The sequence below is a fragment of the Triturus cristatus genome, chromosome 11 (genome assembly GCF_964204655.1).
Source record: "Triturus cristatus chromosome 11, aTriCri1.1, whole genome shotgun sequence".
Lineage (NCBI taxonomy): Eukaryota > Metazoa > Chordata > Amphibia > Caudata > Salamandridae > Triturus > Triturus cristatus.
The window spans coordinates 68,179,610-68,197,932 of NC_140594.1; positions in this window are offsets into that span (position 1 = coordinate 68,179,610).

The window sequence follows — 18,323 nt, forward strand, 5'->3', positions numbered from 1 at the left end:
TAGGCGATGTAGGCCGCCCCCAGACCTGTGGCAGAGTTACAGGGCGATGTGGAGGCAGAAGGGTACCTCTGCAGGAGCACAATAGGGGTGCCAGTGCCAAATCCCAGAAGTCCTCAAGGCCGGTCCCTGGAAGAGAATTGTCTGCACCCCGCTAGTCCTGAGGGTGGTTGTAAGCCTGAGCAACTGGGGGCTTGCCTAGAAATGCTCCGTCCTGAAAGGGGCGTGAGTAAGATGGTGGTCCCGTGATCCACGCGAAACTAGCGAGGGGGTCACATCATAATTGGTAGCACTAATTGGGTTGACCACAGTGCCATTTGGCTCATCAGGTTGGCAGGACAGCGTAGGTTGGGCACCGCTGCCTGACTGTGGATCGCCCGTAAGATAACCCACCATGTTGCATACTTTGGTATGGAATGAATCTGCAGCAATATTTTCCCAAAACAAAAAATGTTGTTGTGTATTTATTCCACCATGCATGCTATGCCGCATTGGGTGGGTAGTGTTGCCTGTAGAGACACAATGTGGCCAGCCATGTAAAGTGCCCCAATGCCCGGCAAGTTTGGCTCATATGCACGTAGTAGGTATTTTTTTTTCTCAGTTTTACACAGCGCAATCTTGACTCCAGGGCACTAAAGCGCTTTACATGAAAAGCAGAAGTTTTACAAGAAAACATACTTTTTTTTTTTTTCATTTTATGGCACGGGGAAATTAAGTGATTTGCCCAGAATTACCGAAATGTTGAGCCGTCGCTGGGATTTGAGCTCTCCATGCCTTTAAGACAAAGGTTTGCTTTAATGTTGCACTTGTGCAGAAGTACGTTAGACGCTTGACTGTCCGTGGCAAGTGTATCTATCCCGTCCCTAGTTTGCTGCTGCAGGCTTGTATTCTAACGGACAGTGCAAGAGTTCCAATGTCGGGGGCTCTAGCTGCCAGGCAACATTTCATGCCTGTCGCTGGTCAGAGTAGAAGGCTGCAACAGACACCTAGTGCTGGAAAACACTCGCCATTGACTGTCGAGATGCCTCTTGGACACGCCCCACTCAAAGGCTGGCCCCAGCTGCCACTAGGAGTACCGGTACTCACTGATCACTCTACACTCACACAACACCATGCACTCACACACTACACCCTGTGTCACACATTACACTCGTCGCATCCAGGCACATCATTCACCCTGCACATATACACACACCAATACTCCTACACAGACACATCCTTCTCTGCACATAGACACACTCCTAACCCTGCACACCCAGACATCCCTCACCCTGTACACACATACAGCTCACCTGCACACTCAAACACAGCTTACCTCACACAACACCCACCCTGAACACCCATCACCCTGCACTCAGACATCACCCACACTGCAATCCGACCCCGCCCACTCAGCATACTCACCTTGCATACACGACGCACACCTAGCACTTCAACACTGCTCATTCTGCACACAGGCACCACTTGCCTTTCGCACGCCGGTCACCCTGCACTAACACTGCTGACACCACACTGATGCCGCTCTCGTACCCCTCAACCAGCACTTGTACACAACTAAAACATCACTCCTCTTCACTGCTCAGCCTGCACTCACACACCTCTCACCCTTTACACATGCACCTCTCACTCTGCATTTTCACACACCTCTCACCATGCACATTAAATGCTCTCGCTGCACAGTTGCACACCACTCTGCACACTCATCTGGCGCCAACATCGCTCACTCTGCACTGACACTTTATTCTCTACAAAGACACTGCTCATGCTTCACTAAAACACAGCTCACTGCTCACTCACACACCTCTCACACTTCACTGACACTGCTAACTGCACTGACACTGCTCACATGCCTCTCACTCTGCACTCGCACAGACTCCTGCTGACTTCGTACCCTGCACTTCACCTTTCACCATGCACACTCGCACATCTTTCCCTGCACACTTTGTGCCCCTCATATCATGTAAATGCATACACTGCTCACATTACAGACTCACATACCACTCACCATGAACCAAAACAATTTCACCATGCACTCAGTTTTTATCCTACATACTCGCACTGCACTCTGACATCACTCACCCAGCTCTCATGCACTGCACAAACAGCACTCACACTGCTCACCCTACACTCGCACGTCTGTTCATCCTCGACTCGCATACCTCAGACCCTGCACCCACACACTTCATTCCTTGTACACATGTACATTGCCCCTTGCATCACACACCCTGCACTCATCCACCTCTCAAACTTCACTCACCCACTGCTCACACTGCACTCACAAGCCACTCACAAATGAATCACTATGCTGTCATACACAACTCAAATAGCTCTTATTGTGCTCTCACACCCATCACTCTGCGCGCACACACACCACACCCTGCACTCATAGCCCATACTCTGCATTCTCACACACCAGTCCTCCTGTACACAAAGATCTCACTCACCCTGCGCACACGATCAGCCTGCACCCAAACTGCCTCACCCTGCAAAGACACACACACAGCTCACACTGACATACTTTCCACCCTGCATACTCATGCACCACTCATTCTGCACACTAACCTTTTACCCTGCACTTGTACACGACTAACATTCACACTGAACACTCACCCTGTACACATGCACACACCTCTCATCCTGCACACACTCACTGCTCGTCCTGTACACTTAAACACCACTCACCCTGCAGCAAGACACTTTTGCTTTGCACTCAGACACCTCTCATCCTGCACAGTACCACTGCACAGACATCGGTCACCCCAAACTCACACACCTCACCTGCACAAACTGCTTTCATGTTGCACTCATCCTACACTACTCACACTTCTCTCAGCTTGCATTCACACTGCTCACCCTGTATTCGCTCATTTTTTTGCCCTGCACTCACATGCCTCTCACCTTGCATTCACACACATCTTACCTTTCTCATTCACTGCTCACCCTGCAGTCGCACACCACCACTCACCCATCAGTCACTCACACCTGGTCCATCGTGCTCTCATTTTTCACTCAAAACTCACTCACACTTCACCCTGCACTCACAGGTCTTTATAATTAGCCGCGCCTGTTGCACTTGAACGTCCAGGCAACGTGTCATATCAGATTTAATACCAGCAATCAAATAAAGTGATGTGTTCTGAGAAGAAAAACCACAATTCTGTCAAGGGATACCATGTTGAGATATGCACACATGCATGCAGATTAGCGTTGTAACCTCAATACACACAGCTGCACTGAAGCTGATGACAGAAAGGGGATGGGGAGGGCACTTCTGACTGCCCCTCTCTTCTCTGCTGCTGCCAGAGAAGAACAAACACTGTGATTATCTAATTGTTATGGGGATATTGTTTAAAAGCATTGCAGTATGATGTGTGTGAGCTACAATCCACAATGATCACAGCTGCACTCTCTTGAAGCACACGGCTTTAGTCCAATCTGAGCTCGAGTAAACCAACATCTGGAAGAGCCACAGCCCCTCTCTGTAGTACTCATGGAAGAGCCTCAGCCCCTCTCTGTAGTACTCATGGAAGAGCCTCAGCCCCTCTCTGTAGTGCTCGTGGAAGAGCCTCAGCCCCTCTCTGTAGTGCTCGTGGAAGAGCCTCAGCCCCTCTCTGTAGTACTCGTGGAAGAGCCACCGCCCCTCTCTGTAGTACTCCTGGAAGAGCCACCGCCCCTCTCTGTAGTACTCATGGAAGAGCCACCGCCCCTCTCTTGAGAACCAAGGCCTGGGTCTGGTTAGTGTCCATTCCCTCCCTGAGGTTGTAGAGGACCGAGAGGACTACATACTCCGTAGAGTGTGCAGGGCGGAATCCGGCCTGGCGGGGGGCAAGAACCCCGTACTTCTCTACAAAAGAGCTCAGAGCGCAGGTGACATGGCGCTCGAGCACTTTCGCCAAGAAAGGCAGGAGAGAGATGGTGCGAAAATTGGCAGGGACTGAGGGGTCTGCGCCCGGCTTCTTCAGGATGGGAACAATGACTGCTGTTTTGAGTGGATTGGGTAACACGCCCTGGGAGAGAGAACTATTGAGGAGGTGAAGGGGGGGGTCTGGACAAATAGTAAAGATGTGACGGAGGATGTGGGCAGGGCAGGGATCTAACGGAGAGCCGGATTTGACAAGGGGAATTATGGAGGTCAGGGATTCCTTGGTCAAGGAAGGGAGAGTAGTGAGTTGTCCCTTGGGGGGAGGACACTGGGGATCCACAAAGGTAGGAGAGGGGAGAGGGATATTGGCTTTAATAGTGGCTATTTTCTGAAAGAAGAAATTGTTTAGGGAGTGACAGAGTTCCTGGGAAGGGGTGGGCTTCAGAGTGGTTCTGTCTGAGAATGCCAGGTTATGCACAATCGAGAAGATTTCCCTCGATTGGTTCTCAGCTGCGAGGATTTTTGAAGAAAAATAGGTTGTTTTGGCCGCCAAGATAGCCTTTTTATATTGAGTCAGGATGTTAATGAACTCCAATCGCAGTGAGGGGCAGTAGTTTCTCCTCCAGGCCCGCTCCGCTCGACGTACCGCTAGTTTGGTGGCCTTAAGATCTTCATTAAACCACAGGTTGGCATCCTTCTCCCGCTTTGAGGTGACCCGTTTCAAAGGGGCAATAGAGTCGCAGCCTGAGGAGAGCCACTGTTCAATGGCCGTGAACTGGGAAAGGGTGGATAGACCTTGTAGGGAGGGGTAGGAGGTGGTGAGTAGGGTGGATACATTTTCAGGGTCTACTCGCCCCCAAGCGCGGACCCAGATGTTCTTAGGAAGTGGGGGCTTGGCCGGAGGATGTGTGGGAAGGGCAAATGAGATCAAATGATGGTCTGACCACGTACAAGGTGAGATGGATAGGGACTCTACGGGACAGTTCAAGGACCAAATCTGGTCTAGGATATGACCCTTGACATGGGTAGGAGAGTGAATATGAGATGTGAAGTTAAGAGATTGAAGGGTGTCTGAAAATTCTTTTGAGGATGGGCATTCTGCGGGGTCTGAGGGCCAAAAATTAAAGTCACCCAGGAGCAAAATGGAGGAGTTGTTAACTGTGATCGTGGCCAAAACTTCCAGAAAATCAGGGAGAAACAATAAAGGGGATTGAGGGGGACGATAGGTAAGTATGCAAGTGAGGGGAGGTGTAATAGAGGTGGTACGGATAGCCAGGTACTCCGTAGTGGCAATATCTGGCAAGGAAAGAGTTTGAAAGGGGAGGTCAGTTCGGGCGATGACCGCAACGCCGCCCCCAGCTCTACCATTATAGCGATCCGCACGTAGAGCGTAATATGGGGCTGGGAGAGTGGCCAATAGAACGGGGAGGGAGTTATCGCAAAACCATGTTTCTGTTAAAAAAAGAAGATCTGGTGCATGAAGGTCTAGCAGCACCGATAGTTCATGCGAGTGGGCTACTGCAGACCGGGTGTTTAAGTAGTATACCGAGAGGGTTTTAGAGGATCCAGGGTTAACATCACATCAAGATGTTGCTGTAGCATCATCCTAGTACTTAATAACTCTTTCTGGACAGGTCTCCTCGAACACGAAGCAGCACAAAGGCCACATAAAGCAGGAGCACACTGTACACAAAGACAGAACAGAAAAAGGATAGCTAATATCATCCCAATGACCATCAGAATCTTCCATCCCCAGGTGGATAACAATCCCCAGAACCATCCCATTAACGACCAATCTCCTTCGTCCACAGGTACAGACTCTGAGATCTTATGTAGCTTGGAAATGGCTTGGAAAACTGTCGGAGCGTTGTCTGGAATGAAAACGCAGCAGCTCGATTGAATCAATTTACATACCCCTCCTCTATCTGCAAGTAGAACATCTAACGCAACTCTGTTCTGAAGAATCATAAGGCGATCCGACTGGAGCTCAGCAGTCAAGTTACTAAGGGCACCGGCAGTTTCGACTATGGTGGACTCAACCACTCTTGTCAATTGCCGTATGTTCCTGCTGTTAACCATAGGTCCCCAAAACGGTAGAAAACCCTTCAAAAAATCTCCCCAATTCTTGTCCTGCGGTATCTTCCTTACTGAAGACACCTCGAACAACTCTCATCTTGTGGTAATCTGCCGCAGCTGTAAATGTAGGAGGCAACAGAAACGAGACAAAACATGTGCCCGAAAAAACAGGGGGCAACCATGTATACGCTCTGTAATGGCAAATGAAGTAGGTACCCTTAGCTGCTAGAAACGATGGGGAAGTCTGGGACGCAAAAACATATGTCTCAATGCAAACACTCTTCCCTAACTGAGCTCTAGGATTCTTGCCATTACCTTGCAGACAGTAATGACCCTGATGGGGTACTATCCAAATTGGAGAGGATCTTTTCGCTCGCTGGTTCCCACTCAGACTAACTCCATATCCAGTGACGTTCCATCCAATATACGCTAGCGTCTCATCTCTCGGGATAGTCTCATAAGAATCTATTCCTCTAATCATGTCGACTATTCCCTTGACCAGAGCACTATTCTTCGGATTATCCTTCACAGAACGTAGGGGGTTAACTTCACGGGCATAAATGAACATTGTTCTGTATGCCCACACAGAACCATTGTAGCTAAATGGCAAGACCAGGTAAGGAATACCTTTATCGGTAGTATGGGGCATAAGGCCACACACCCAACAATTGGTTGTGTTCACTACTATCTGGTGCTGGTGCAGAAGCTGAACAAAGGAATTATTAGCGAATTCCATTCTCCTAATGGACTCATGTTCGGGCAGAGGGCGAAAAGAATGCGAAGAAACAGTAGGAAGAGGCATTGGTTGCGTGGTGGGCATAAATGTCACTTGAAAAGAGAATGTCACATATCCAATTAAAACCATCATTACACTAAACAGCATAAACAGACATAATATTAAAACACGTTTTCCACTTATTACTATACACATTTTGCTCTTGAAGCTCATTCTTTTAGCAGGTCTCTCCATCCCGAAAAACTCCATCCTCTAATCGTGCTGCTCGCGGCGGATGGGTGTTCCGTGCTAAGGAATGCGCCTGTCGGTCCAGGGAACACCCGTAGACCAACCAGAACCGTCGACCTAACGTCTTCGGCTTGCACTTCCAAAGACTTGGCACCGCGACCCTACAGCTGAACCCGGGTGGCGGTCCGAAAAACAAAAATCAAAATAGTTTCTCGGAGGAGAGCTAACCTTAAAAATAGCAAAGAAAGAACTTAATTTTTTATTTGTCCCGTGACTTTTGGTCGCAAATTATAACGCTCTTTGCCAGGCAATGTCTGTTCTCGGAAAAGTAGCTCAGGTTCAACAGTGTTCAAACGGTTCAATGGAGGCACAGCTTCTTGAAGATCGTCACTTTCTTGCTCCGTGTTTGTTCCAATCAAACGGGCATCGCTGAAAGGCAGAAAACGAGGCACGGTCTCAGTCTCAGAATTAGGAAGTCCTTTTTGGACCCACCTATTGTACGGCAGAGGCAAAGGGGCCCTCTTACAATGTACGCCGTGAATCCAGTTCTTTTTACCGTGCACTCGTACTGCAGAACGGGTAGATAACAACACCAGGTAAGGTCCTGTCCAGCGGGGCTGCTCGTTCTTGGTTCGCTGAAAATTCTTCACGAGCACCCACGCGCCAGGTTCAATGGCGTGCCCTGGATCTTCAGAAGCCTGTGGCAAGGTATCATGAACCTGTTGATGCAAACCACGCAATTTAGCCGTCAATTCGTTCAGGTAGTCAAGCAATACAGGGTGCTCTATCTCACTAAATTTTGTCGCCCGCGGCACTCCCCAAATATTTGCCGGGCGACCAAACACAACCTCATAAGGACTCAGACCCATTCGCGAATGCACAGTCATTCTTGTGGACAGAAGGGCTAACGGCAAAGCATCAGGCCATTGTAGACCAGAGCTCGCTTGAATTTTGACCAATTTCAATTTTAACGTGCCATTGTAGCACTCAACTAGACCAGCTGACTGGGGATGATTTGCAGCGTGGAACTTCTGCCGGATTCCTAACCCATCACACACTCTCTTCATCACTTGACCCACAAATTCACTCCCCTTGTCACTCCAGACCATTCTCGGCAAACCATACCTTGGAAAAAATTCCTTAATAAGGGCTTTAGCTGTGGACAAGTCAGTATTGTCCTTCAAAGGGTAGGCTTCCACCCATCTAGAAAAAGAGCAAACGACCACTAAGGCATATTTCAGGTTGTTGCACCTCTCCATGTGGATGAAATCTAGCTGCAAAGCCTCAAACGGATATGTTGGAGGAGCAAAATGACCAGCTGGATTTGGAGTTCCCTTACCAGGATTGTACATCAAACAAACCATACAGTTCTTGACCAAATTCTCTGCACACTTAAGAATTCCAGCATTTTGCCATGCTGGAGCCAACAACTTACAAATCCCTTTCACACTGATATGAGCCATTCCATGTGCCATCGTAACCACTGGAAGTACATACGCATCAGGCAACAACCATCGCTGATGCTCTGACAACTCAACCCAACAACCATTCGAGTCCAATTTACCCTTGCTTTCTCTCCATTCATTCAACTCTTTCTCTGTAGCTTCGGCTTGGATGGATTTCACACTCTCAATCGTATCTTCACACATACTTCTATCTGGAACCCATCTTGCCGGACCCGCAACATACATTCGACTCATCACATCTCTCGCAGTCTCTTTCGCGACTTCATCTGCAAACGCATTACCACGACCAACATCATCCGTGACTCTTCTGCGCACTGCATTTCACGATCGTAACTTGCAACGGCAAAGTAAGAGATTCAAGAAGTTCATTCACCAATTGACCATGTTGGATCTTTGTCCCATGCGAAGTCAGAAACCCACGTTCTCTCCACAATCGTCCAAAGCTATGAGCAACACCGAACGCATACTGGCTGTCAGTGTACACAGTCACTCTTTTCCCTTTTGACAACACACACGCTCTTGTCAATACAATCAACTCTGCCGCTTGCGCTGAATTATGTGGGATACGTGCGGCTTCAACAATCGTATGCAAAGTCGTAACAGCATATGCCGCAGTCGTATCACCATTCGGAAGCTTGAAGCACGAACCATCAACCCATAAAGTACCATCACATTCTGCAAGAGGAGTGTCCCTAAGATCTATCCTCCCTTTCGTTTCTTCCTCAGTCCTAAGGAAACAATTATGCTGTTCGGTATCATCTGTCTCATTTGAAATCGGCAACAACGTGGCTGGATTCAACGTGTTACATCTCTTTATATGCACATGACTTGCTAACAAGGTCAATTCGTAACCTGACAACCGAGCACTAGTTAAGTGCTGTGTCTTGGTTCGGTTCAACAAGGTATCCACTGCATGTGGAACCATCACAGTCAGTGTATTGTCCATCACCAAACCAGCAGACTGTCGGATTGAAACAGCCGCTGCCGCTGTAGCTCTCAAACAACTCGGCAACGCTCTAGCTACCGGATCCAAAGTCGACGAAAAATAAGCACATGGACGTTGCTTATCGCCAAACTGTTGAGTCAAAACTGACAATGCACATCCCTCTCTCTCGTGGACATACTGTGGAAATGTGGATTTTCCTGATCAGTTATGTCCCCTATCTTGGACCCCAACGGTTCTATGTGCATGTCACAAGTACATGTATGTTCCTTCCAGTTTCCAAAACGCAAACATATGTGCGTCCACCGTCAACATATTCTCTGTCAGATCCGCCATCAATGGGCTGGATATTCGATTCCTAAGTATGAAAGGCCACCGACTTTATATGGCTAAATTACTACATTTTTACAGTTCAGGCAAGTAGGCCCGATTCTGTCCTCAAAGCCTTCCCTGCTCTCTGTCTCTGACAGCTTCAGCTTGAGCTCGCATCTGTATCCATGAACTTTGTCCTACTCCCTGTGCAGCTAACAGTGCCTGGCTCGGCCAGTTTTGCCTGCCTGCCAAGAAGCTGTATTTCACCTTCGAATTATCTACTTTGCTCTTCAGCCGATGCATTCCTGTCTAGTGATTTGGGTAAACATCTCCTTTAGCTCACAAGCAAAGGACTCGGCCTTTCCATCCTCCTGCACGTAATTCATAGCCCTGTTGCCATGGAAAGTTTTCTGCCCCTCGCTTCTCATATAGACACTTAGACGCTTGTACACGCACACATAGTCAGTATAGAATAGATTCTGTCCGAGAGTCTTTTTCTTGTGGATAACATAGTTCTCTAAACATAGGATGTTAGATATGATTTGGGATTAGGTTGACTTGACCCCCCAGACTTCTCGTCTCCACATGTAGAGCTAAATGTCAAGTCCTCTTCACCCCCTAGTTGCACGTCAATCACACGTCATACTGCTGCGCGCGCATCTATGTTAAGTATTATCTTATAGATCCACCTATGCATGATAATCAGAGCCAATCATGTTTCTTTCTGCTCCTTATTACGCCTAGTTTCGATTACGTATGTCTATGTCATTTCTCTTATCGATTGTTACGCCTTTTGCATTCGTTTCATTGTAAATGTATGACCTATAAAAGTTACTTCTTGTCAATAAAGTATTGTACTTCACTTCCTGAACCCTCGTGGTGACGGAACCTGAAGGCCGCCACTCGAGTCGGCCATTTTGGAATAAAGCCCGTTCAGAAAATCTCTTATACCACGGATTCTGCCTCTTGTTATTCTGAGCTATTCTACTTTATTTTAGATTCCGTATGAAATTCAGTCAAGGTAAAAAGAATATTTACCACATAATGGCGCCCGAATAGGGACACTTTCTCATCTCACGCGCCGGCGGTGCGTTGCAGGCCCGGTCTCCTGCCACAGCTGGACGGACCATAAACGCGTACCAGCAGGATTTCCTGTAAGCTCCCTCCGGTCAAGCGGGGGCGACTGAGGCTGCGATCAACCCAGACGAGGCGGTGAGAAGTGCGAAGTATCCCGACCAGAGCCTAGCTGAGAGAGCAAGATCCGAGGTATACAGAGGCCCACCAGGTTTTCGAAATCCCGATGTCCAGAGGGTCCGCTGTCCGCAGTCATCGAGTCCCGTTCATTCTCTGAGGCCTTCCGTTTCAAGGAGCTACTCGGTGAGTACCATCGCCAGGGAGGCGTGTTGACGCGCACATAGGTTGTGCCGGTCAAGACGGATTTGGGTACACAAATCCGGTCTGCACTGTTTAGCAGTGTATATGTACCGTTTAGCAGTATATCAAGTATTCCGAAGTATTCAGTTATTGTCAAGAATTCAGCTTGGTGATTAGTAATGCAGACTGTCATCATTTCCGGTCATTTTTTTAAAAATGTTTAATGTTTAATGTTTAAAGTGTTCAAATGTCTTGCATATTGTGGTATGAATGATTGTTCATTGTTCACCGTTCATTATTGTGTTTTTCGTATTAAGTAAATTTAAGAGTAAGTATCAGATCAGTTGTCAAGATGCCGCTCTTCTCGAAGTTAAGACAGATTACTACCAGAAAAGGGGTGCTTGAAGAAGCAGTTCCTATTCCTCCTAGGGACACTCCAGGGCATTTTATGTATCACAAGCATGGCTTAGATGCCATATTGTTTCTTGATCTATGGGTAGATTATACCAAGGGATTGCCGGAAAGTCAAAGGTGGCCCGCAGCGGGAACCTGGGATGCAGAGTGCATCATGAAAGTGGAGGAAGAGTTATGGAAAAGAAAAGTCAGACAGTCACAGAAAGACGCTGTTGAGTTATGGCGTAAAGAATCTCATAGACGTACAGAAAAAGCACGTAGACAAGAAGAGAGGAGTAAAGAGAGTTCAAAGGAAGTTCAAGAAAATATATTAATTAAGGAAGGTATCCGAGTGAAATCAGAACAAGTAGATAGACAAAGAAACGCTCTTGTGAGTGGTATGTATCCCCTCCTAGCCGAAGGACTACCTAAGGCTGTTCCAGAGATGCCAAAAGACTTGCCACCCCCATTATTTCCAATTAAGGTACATCCAAAAGGGCATCCCAGAACCGCAGAAGATGTTTTTCTTTCCTCATATCTAGATGACGCAGCTCCCGAGTATGCTAACCCCACACCACATAGACCGTCTGGCGGAGGGGTTCAACGTCAGGATCAGGTATCTGTCCCCGTGCAACAGCAAGTCCCGACACGAGCTCCGGCAAGCACATCTGTTTCCGCATCTGTCCCCGCAATCGATTCTACAGTGGTATCGACACCTATAGTTGCTGTATCACGTTCGACGAATCCATTCACACCCGACGCCCCTGAAGGGGCCACGGGAGGTGCAAGCAATACTTTTACGCCACCTAGAATAAATAAACTTGTTTTTCAAGAATCAGCGCATTCACGTACACCCAAATTCGTAAGTGAACGTACGCTTAAGGAACTCCTTATAGATTGTAGATATGACCCGGTGGTCGGTAAAGAGGACGAAATGGTCCTGGCATCATTACGTATCAGACGAGCCGCAGAGTATTTAGCGAGGTTACCAGGAATGACTACGCATCTAGATAACATATATCATTTTGTCCAAACAGGGCGAGACCCAGAATGTATTAACAGAGCTATGGAATTCCAGAAAGTAGAGATACAGGGGGAACTGTTACGTTTCCTCATAAACTGCGTGATCAGAAATCAAGACCGTCCGGGGGTAGACCCGAATACAATGCTTATTCTTACAAGATGGAGCCAGAATATATCAGAAGGGAGACACGATAAGAAAAACTGTATAATAGCCATGTGCCGAAAAATCCGTAGAGAAATAGAACGTATTCACGAAGAAAGATTGGAAACAGACGAGTTCGAGCAAGATGAAGTATCCGAATCAGGGAATTCCGCAAGACAGTCAGAAACCATAGCATACGTAGGCAGAGGAAGATCCTGTGATAATACTAGATGCTTTTCTGATCCCATACACTCAGAATGTCCAAATAATAGCAGAACATATCCGACGCCTGTAATAAATTTAAAGTCTCCTGAACATTTGTTCCAAGCCGCAGATAAACTACTACGAGAACGAAGGGGTTACCACCTCCTCGATTCCATGGATGAGCAAGAATTGGCCAGATCAGCCGTTCACTGGATTGACAGTCCTGAAAAATACGGTGATGAGACCGTAGCACACACGTTTTTTAACCTTAGTGCAGATGAACAACGTTTAGCTGGAATCTATATGATTCAGCAACTCCTTATACTATATAAGAGCCAACATGCTGACCCTGGTCCTTTACCTGATATATTAACGGAACTACTCACGAACAGATGGAGAGGTTCTAGTAACAAGTTAATTAAAGAAATATTAGTGTCACGTAAACAGTATGTCCTTTTTGTAAGTCCGGATTCTTTCTCGCTGCACCGCAGAGAAAGAACGCCGTATTATATGGATAGACAAAATCCCTTACGAGAAGTGCACCCAATAAAAGGCGAAGACAATGAGTTTCACCGTGTATTTGTATACACACCCATATCAAAAATTGAATTGTTAGAAATGAAGAAAGTAGTACCAAGTCATGACAAAGACCCAGCGGGTTTCCACCGAGAAATTAAAGACATGTTGCTGATGGGAGAGTATACCTATCCTGATATTATGACGATATTAAAGGTGCTCTTACCTGCTGGCATTTATGAAAAACTGAAAGAAAAAGAGTGGGAAGTGGGAGACCAAAAGATAGATTGGACAGCATTAGAAACGGAAGAAAAGGCCCGAGCCGCAGGTTCAGGGCTCGGGGATAAAGTCAAAGCATTACCAGGTTTACTAGTACAAGTACTGCCACGTTTATTAACTACGAAAAAGGAAGATTGGGGTGCAATCACGGCCTGTAAACAAAAGCATGATGAAGACACAAGTGACTATTATGCCCGATTTGAAAAATGTTTTGGAATAAATAGTGGTATAAAAACAAGTAGTGAGTCGTATCCACATTTATTTGTGACAAAATTAGTAGAAAATGCTTTACCTCCAGTAAAGAATAGAATATTGAAATTCGAGAGTACCTGGCAAAGTAACACTCCGTCACAAATGCTACAAATGTTACAGTATCATCACAATAGAATTAGAGATGAACAAGAACACGAACAAAGACGTATGAAAGATACAAAAATGAAAATGCTAGTGTCTCAGACAGTACCGGCTGAAGGACATAAAAAGGGTATGACACAGTCCGATTCAGCAGGACCGGTAAAAGGGACATGCAATTATTGCAAAAAGCCAGGTCATTACGTACACGATTGTCCAGTTTTAAAACATAATATCGCCATAGGTAAAACACAAGAAAGATCACGGCCACTCAGACAAGATCAGAATGAACAAGGAGCTATGCCGCATTCCCAGGCCATGCCAGCCGCACAACAGCCAATACAGTTTGTGCCAGCTGCACCACCGTTGCCTGTTACTGCCACACAAACCACAACACGACAAATGTATCAGACTGCACAGTATGAATATCCTGAGTATCAGCGTTACGCATGAACCAGCCTAGAGAGGGAAGTTGACTTACCCCTTATCGAGATTCCTGTAGATCAAGAAGGACCTTATGTACATAGTGAATTATTAGGTCAAGATAGAAAATTCTTACTCGATACAGGGGCAAGTCGAACAACTATAAAACGTAGTGAAGTTCCAGGGGCACCCCTCTCAGGCTCTAAAAATGTTTCCCTTGGTTTTTCAGGAAAACCTATTGTTAATGAAGTATCACAGCCTCTTCCACTTACGATAGGACCTTTGACACGAACTACAGACTTATTGCTTACTAAATCATGCCCAGAAAATCTGTTAGGAATTAAAACTCTGAAAGCCCTAGGAGCCATAATATGTTGTTCTCCGGAAGGAGTAAGGTTGTTTTTACATGATTTTAAAGGTCACTATGTAGCTAGAGACATGGATCCCCGACTACAGACTTTACCAGCACATCTATGGGCACAAGGCCCTACTGATGTTGGTTGCATGAACATTACACCATACCGAGTTACACTCAAGGCAGGAGTGGTATTACCACGATTGCGACAATACAAGTTACCGCAAGATGCTGTAGTGGCTTTGCTGAAAATCATTGATGAGTTAATTGCCCAAGGAGTAGTTGTAGAAACAGACTCCAATGTATGTAATTCGCCGATAATTCCGATTCTTAAACGAACTGATCCTACTGCTCCGCCAGTATACCGATTGGTTATTGATTTGCGTGAACTAAACAAGTGCATTGTGCCACAATTTCCTGTGGTCCCCGATATATCATCATTATTGACAGCAATTGATTCCGAAGCAACATTCTTTACTGTAATTGATCTCAAGAATGCCTTTTTCAGCGTCCCAATAGATCCGGAAAGCCAATATTTGTTCGGATTCAGTTTAAATGGGCGCAGCTTTAAATTCTCACGCGCTCCCCAAGGATTCACAGAAAGCCCCAGCATCTACAGCCAAGCACTGAAACGAGAACTTGACAGTATCCACATGCCAGTCAACACTGCACTGCTTCAATATGTCGATGATCTGCTGATCACCGCGAGAAGCGAACCTGAATGTGAAAAGGCTTCTCTGACAGTTTTACATTTTCTAGCCGACAAGGGGCACAAGGTGTCTCCTTCTAAGCTGCAATTCTGTGTCCAGCGAGTTATTTATCTTGGTCACTCGCTGTCCAAGGAGGGAAGGCAGCTTACACCAGATCGCATCCAGTTAATTGCTAACATGTCAATACCCCAGACACAAAAGGAGGTGCGGGCTTTCATAGGCCTCACTTCATATTGTAGGCAGTGGATCCCTCAGTACGCATTTCTAGCAAAACCACTCATTCAGTTAACCACACAGGAGGCAGCCACATCGACTGTTCTCCCTTGGACTCAGGAACATACACAAGCTTTTGAAAGCCTAAAGGAAGCTTTATGCCAAGCACCTGTTTTAGCAACACCATGTTATAGCAAACATTTTACACTCTTTGTTACAGAACGCGAAGGTACTGCTTTGTCAGTACTCACTCAGGATCAAGCAGGATCACGCAAGCCATGTGCTTATTTTTCCAGTACATTAGATCCCGTAGCTCAGGCTTTGCCCGCGTGCCTGAAATCAGTGGCAGCAACAGCTTTAGCAATCAGACAAAGCGATGCCATAGTGTTAGGACATCCATTGACAGTACAAGTACCACATGCAGTAGAAGTTCTTGTGAACCGAACACAAACACAACACTTGACCATAGCAAGACTTACCGGTTATGAACTGACATTGTTTCAGCCACACATAGAGATCCGACGGTGTAATACATTGAATCCTGCTACACTTTTACCTGTAATTGGAACAGACCCACTAGCTCATGATTGTGTAGAAATTATTGAAATAAAGACGAAACCTAGACAAGACTTGACAGACGTTCCATTGTTAGATCCAGACCTGACGTTGTATGTAGACGGATCGTGCATGAGAACAAGTACAGGAGATTTAGTGGCCGCGTATGCAGTCACAACAGACACTGAAGTTATTGAGACAAACTGTATAGATACTTTGTCAGCCCAAGCAGCAGAACTTATTGCTCTAACACAAGCCTGTATTCAAGCTACAAACAAGAAAGTTAATGTATACACTGACTCACGTTATGCATTCGGAGTTGTACACGACTTCGGCGTGCTGTGGCGAGAGAGAGGTTATTTAACCTCCCATGGTGCCCACATTCAGCACGGAACCCTCATTCATGCCTTGTTAGACGCAATACATCTACCAACTGCTATATCGATTATGAAATGTAAAGCACACACGAAGGTTACTGATATCATTTCTCAAGGCAATGATTTAGCTGACAGAGCAGCTAAACAGACTGCTCAGAATCGCTCATTAGACATGACAAAGCCAATAGTTCAGACACCAACACAGTGTATGACAATTAAGGATCCCGCACTTGACGTAATTGACATACAGACACATGCTACTGCAGAAGAATTAAAGAAATGGACTGAACTAGGAGGGATCCAGACAGATCAGGGATGGATGACGAAGGAGAAATCTGTATGGTTTCTTCCTGACTCTATGGTCCAAGCCATTATAGCTACAATTCACAGCCCAGCGCATTTAGGAGAGAAAGCTATGCTAGATAGCATTCAACACATTTGGTTCAACAAACATTTACGAGCAGCAGCTAAACAAAAAGTCCGTACCTGTATGATATGTTGTCAGTTCAACCCAGGAAAAAGTGTTCCCGTAGAACAGGGTGGATTCCAGACTCCTGATCATCCTTTTGAAGTGCTCCAAATGGATTATATCCAGATGGAACGATGTCGAGGATTCAAATATGTTCTTGTAGTTGTCTGCGCTCTCTCCCGATGGACTGAGGCGTACCCAGTATCAGATTACACGGCCCCGACTACTGCCAAACAGTTAGTCCGAGAATTCTTCCCACGGTATGGTTTACCACGTGTTGTATATTCAGATAACGGCCAGCCTTTCTCATCCGAATTAATGAAACATGTCTCACTTTTGTTGGGATATCAGTGGAAATTCCACTGTGTCCGACACCCCGAGGCAGCAGGTCTCGTGGAACGACATAATCAAATTTTGAAAATCAGATTGTCTAAAATATGTAAGGAGAAAGGTGTTGACTGGATAGTAGCATTACCAGTTGCACTATTTTACATAAGAATGGTAGCACACTCTCGAACAGGGCTATCCCCGTATGAGGTGATCTTCGGAAGGCCACCAAATATGTGGGGGACGCCTATACCACGTAAAATAACTGATGTTAATTGTAATATGCTGACAGATTACTTGGCTTCCTTGATGTCTGCACTACAATCTTGTCGTTCACAGGTAGCTGCAGCTTTTCCTGACAACACTGAGGTGAAACCCCATGACGTTGCTCCGGGGGATCTGGTGTTTGTAAGAAATTTTGATCGGAAGACCCAGTTGGAGCCCAGGTGGAAAGCACCGAAGCTAGTCCTGCTGACCACAAGAACAGCCGTGAAAGTTGAGGGCCGCAAGGGATGGATACATTCCAGCCATATTAAGAAATTTCATGGACTATCCTCGGATATAGACACTGTGCCCTGCACTCCCTCACAGACTGATTCAAAACTTCCTTTTGTTGAACAGAATGACTCTCAGTGCTATAAATTAAAGCTTAGGCCCAAACAGTCGAGCAATTTGATTGTTTAAGTCCTCTCCAAGGTGAAGCGGTTGAATTGTCTCCGACATGTATCCCTTGGACCTGAGTAGAGAAAATACCCGAGAAATGTCGAAACGACAGGCGTATTGTAAATCACTGCGTAGCTACTGTATGAGGACATTATTAATTTTGTTTTTATTGAGTGTTTTAATAATTATTACGAGTGTGATTTTGCACATATATCATCCTATTTCTAGACATGTTTATAATGTTGCTGCTGAACATTCTTTTAGTGACCTACCGCCACATGAATTATCTTATAGACTTGCGCTGCGCAATAACACCTTCATTAGTATGT